The sequence below is a fragment of the Mytilus galloprovincialis genome, chromosome 1 (genome assembly GCF_965363235.1).
Source record: "Mytilus galloprovincialis chromosome 1, xbMytGall1.hap1.1, whole genome shotgun sequence".
Lineage (NCBI taxonomy): Eukaryota > Metazoa > Mollusca > Bivalvia > Mytilida > Mytilidae > Mytilus > Mytilus galloprovincialis.
Window position 1 is genome coordinate 49360328 of NC_134838.1, and position 5152 is coordinate 49365479.

A 5152-nucleotide genomic window follows, 5' to 3' on the forward strand; every position below is an offset into this window, starting at 1 on the left:
GAAAACATACTGATACTTAAAAGTTAATGTATGAAATAAAACCACAGACAGACAGTTGTATGCGGTGAAAAATTGGATGACAAAATAAATATTTCTCAAAAGAAAAGAATTCATTTCAAAACCATACGTACGGCTCTGATAGTGGCCATGTTACTTGCTGTTTTTTTTCTAGCACCCATATTTTAGGAGAAACAGGAGTAACAGTAAAAACTGAACAACTCGCAGTAGGTCAAATAGTATGGTTAGGTTGAGCATGTATATATATTTTCTACTGAACTCTAAGCAATAAAAAGGCTCAATACACAGTGTATTATCTCTTTTGATTTCAAAATTTTCTGTTTTGCTCTACGACTTCTTACTTTCTGCAATCATGTTGGCTAAAGAATATATCATTTCATGTACATTATGAACGATCATCTTTAACGTTTTAATCTGTTCTTTGTAAGTTGTTGACCTTAAATATTCAGCTTTGAGCGTTCCCTAAGAAGGTCGATCATGAAAAGCGCTTCGGTCGTAACTTTTAACGTTATGTTTTCATTTTTTTTCGGTTGTATGATGATCATAATTATATTGACTTGTATCAATGATTTTGGTTAATATTTTTTTTTTTGGAACGGTAGGAATACTGAATGCATGGTGTCCCAATTAAGGTTGTGCTAGTCTACAATGTGGGAGGTTTTTAATATATATATATATACATGTATCTTATTTACGCTGAAATTAAGAGTACTGAGATCAAATATTAGTAGATTGGAGTCAAGATACTGTTACAAGGTATCTACAAAAACTCATCATAGATGGATACCAGGATATAAATTTTGCCGTTTTTTTTTTAGCCAGACCCGTGTTTCGTCTACAAAAGACTTATCAGTGACGCTCGAATCAAATTAAGTTAAAAGGCAAATAAAGTCAAATAAAATTAAAAAGGCCAAATAAAGTAAACGTTTAAGGTGGTATGGGAGTCTAAAATAAAAATGATAGAATTTGTTCATACTTTGCCAAAATGTAGTATCTATTGATACATGTTCAAAAATATTATAAAAATGATAGGTCACCGTGCTTTTTCTCAAGCTACATGTTGTGACAAAATGACAGATTGTGTATGGATTATACAGGAAAAACACAATTTTGTGAATAGAAACTAAACAAAATGATAGAATTGTTAAATACTTTAGGAAAAGATAGCTTTCAGACAATGCTTTGAGAATATCAAAAGAAAAGATAGGGTCACCGTACGTTTTTTCCGGCTAAAAGATAAAATAGGAAAATTCCATGTATAGTCCTTCAGAAAATGCACTGTTTTAGAGTTATCTCCCCTTAAAATGCCAATTTGAAAATATTTAAAAACAACCAAAAATAATCAACACTTGTAACAATATTAATATTTATAAGTTATGTTCTTATAAATTGGTTCTTATAAATGAAAATTCACATTAAATATCTGCATATCGCATCAAATTTTGCTAACTTGATAGAAAATACGGACCTTAGATTCTCTGTTTTTTACAATCCAAGATGGCGAAGACACCCATACCACCTTAAATCCAACTTATAGCTCTGGTTTTGTAAAAGTTGAAACCTTTCATATCATATATAAACGTATACCATAAACATTTTTTTCACGAGCATTCATATTTATGTAATAGTTGCCGCTGTACTACATTTAGCGCCCATCTAGCAGTCATATTTATGTAATAGTTGCCGCTGAACTAAAGTTTATATCAGCGATAAATGGTAATCTTTTGGGGAATCCAATATATAGATAGTCACTTTTTTTTTTTTTACTTTGATACTACCACGAGGGGCTTCGATAATGGTACATTAAAATATCCTGATTCCCAATTTGATGAAAAAATAATATTCTGTACGTGCCAGCAGAGGACAAAAGAAAAATTCTGAATCCAAATTTTCTCCATGCCTTATAGTGTTAAATTTTGAACCAGACAAGTTGATTAATAGCGATGAAAAACTTTATAAAATTGTTAGCGCTTCGAACAATCTAATTAAAAACCGATCTCTCATCGCTCCTGTTTCTGATATGTCGCGTGGGAGCTCGCGACATATCAGAAACAGGAGCGATGAGGGATCGGTTTTTAATTAGATTGCGCTTCGACAAAACAACCACACCCCACTTTTAAAGTTAAATGGTTGCTCCCTTATAGACAACGTTTGGACTGATTATCATATACGCAGCTACATTATGGGTCCTAAATCAACCACCGTTTTTAAATAGTAAATAAAAGGAAAGGTTTTTTTTTGTAGTAAGGGATATTATTTATTGTTCCGTATTTGTATTTTGTTATTTGAGCATTTTTAAGTTATCGTATAACAATCGACTTTGAGCAAACTAAAAGAACACATGTACATCCAATCAGAATGGGGCGTGTAAAGAGAAGCCACACTGTCAGCTGCATGATGGATTTTTCCATTTTTGGCCGTATAGCAATGTTGCTCTCGAAAAATCAGTACAATGTTAAACGCTGAATTTTAAGTAAAGAATTCACCTACGGAACGCTGAAACTGAAATTTGAAAGCCAAGAAAAATAAGAACCGAAACAATTGAAGAGGTGTTTGGCCAAAGTGAAGTTAAAACACATCAAAATCCATCTATACGGGCTACTTTGTCCGAGGGAGTTGAATCCTACGTTTCTTCGTATATAATTTGTACGTAAACAACCTATTTTTAAATTATCGATTTTTTGTTGCCAGTGACAAATATTTCATGAATGTTCCGGAACAAATTAGCAATAAATACAACAGGGAGAGAGTGTGCATAATGAAGACATAACCTTTCAATTAGTTTAATTGAGGTCTGGAGCTGGCTTATGGCAGTAACTGCTAGCCGTATATATAGTAGTCCTTTGTTAATTATTTATCGTTGTCATTTTGATTAGTTTCTTTTGTTTCCTATTCTGACATAGGACTTTTCAAGTGTGTTTTACTGTTCGTATTGCTGTGTGTTTTTCATTCTTTATTGGCTAAAGGTATAGGGGAGGGCTGTGATCTCACGAAACATGTTTAACCCCGCCGCATTTGTGCGCCTGTCCCAATTCAGGAGCCTCTGTCCTTTTAAGTCTTGTATGATTTTAATTTTAGTTCATTGTCATATTTAGGAGTTAAGTATGACATCTATAATCACTGAACCAGTACACTTTTTTGTCTAGGGGCCAGCTGAAGCACGCCTAGCACAACGTTCATTGCGACGCTATACATTAAGTATTCCTTCTGGAACTGAAATAAATCATTAAAGGCAATATATTATCGTCATGCAATCGATAAAAAAGAGAACAAAACGTTTAAAGTTGCATGCGACCGAAGCGCTTTTTCTGGATCTACCTTTATCAGGAACGTCAAAAAGGTGAATAATACTATTTGGTTTACTGCGCGTTGGTCAGTTTTCACTGTTACTTCTAAATGTTGGGCACTGGGAAAACAAAATAGCTCTGAATTATTTATCTCAAACGCTAACCTTATATAAGAGATTGAAATCAACTTATTTGATTCCGGTTTAAATAGGTTTAACTAATTTTTTTTTGATAGATGCACAACCTTAAAATTTCAGGATACTGTTATCTCATGTGATGTCTAATATGTTTCATAAAAAAAATCAACTTCTTCTTTTCATTATTTATTTTGTAATTAAAAATGATTAGATATATTTCGTGCTATTTATTTATAACTAAGAATGATTGTTATCAGAGCCGTGTTTACATCAGTGTTTACAGATACCCCTCTTTTCGCCTCTTTTCTATTTTTGATATTTTAATCAAAAATTTTAAAAATTCAAACTTTCAAAAAGTGAAATAATCAAAATTGCACGTTAGGTTTAGTATTTTAAAAGTTTGATCAAATTCCTAAACTATCAAATTTATAAACGATATTTAGAATTTTAATATTTTAATAATTTGGTTAAAATTTCAAAATTTCAAAACTTTTACACAATTTGAAATTTTGATATTTTAAAACTTTGATCAAAATTCCAAAAATCTAAACTTTCAAATCTTTTTAAAACTTTGAATTGATAAGTGTTACACGGACCAATGAGCATCAGTTAATGATCCTGTCTGCATTGATTGAACTTAAAACGATTGTCTGATCGGTTGTCAGGTAGAATTTTCGAAAATGCTTAAACATTCAAAAAAAAATCTAATTAAGGGGCAGACTAAAAATGTTCAGTGTTTGAAGATTATAAACCATAGTTATCACACACACACAAAAATATATTTTTTCGAAGATATGAGTGAATGATATGCATTTTCATCATCCAACTTAAAAGACTGTCGTCAAGTACTTTTAGTGAAAAAGTAGCTATTCAAACACACCTACTCTGTTTTTGTGATTCATTAGATAGGCATTATACTTGACCCATATATTTCATCTTTTCGTACTGTGATTTTTTCGTGTTATAAAGTCAACCTGTAGCTTTGATATATACAAATGATAGAATATGAAGCGAGATGATATATCAAATACTTTTGCTTTGTAGGTTTAAAGACAAAATATACACCTCAAACACGCCCTAACATAAAAAGGTGCACTCGATTTTCTCTTTTCGATACAATTGTTACCCATTTTGGGGATTTTTTTCTTAAGTCACATAATGGAAGGGCCGACACGAAAATTACTGAACTAATAGATTGATATGTTCTCCGTCCTTGGTAGTTTTTTTTTTTTTTTTAATCGGAGGTTATGCATTTTCTACATCCAACTTGTTAGATACCCATGTCGTCGACTTGATATCTAATTGTTCTGCATTACTATGTAATAGATAAATTGAAAACTTATGCAAATGGTGTTTTTAAAATAAAACACTTTGTACTAGTAATTCAGAAGAAAATTGTCGCTTTATTTGTTTCTATTAACTTTTATAGTTTTTGTTACTATAACCATTACAGTAAGTATTTATCTCCTTCTCTAACAAAGAGCTTTGATTCTTTTGTTCTATTTCAACTGGGTTTCCGACTGATATGACATATGGGAGATTAAATCTTTTTCATTTAACAGTATGTTGTATATACAATAAAGATAAAATGGTTAAATACGCTAAACGAGCAAAGTAACTTTGAAATATTTTAAAATGAATTGACAATTTGACACAATTGACATTTTGTCTATGATGTTGTTTTATGTAAATTTCTATGTTGATTATTTT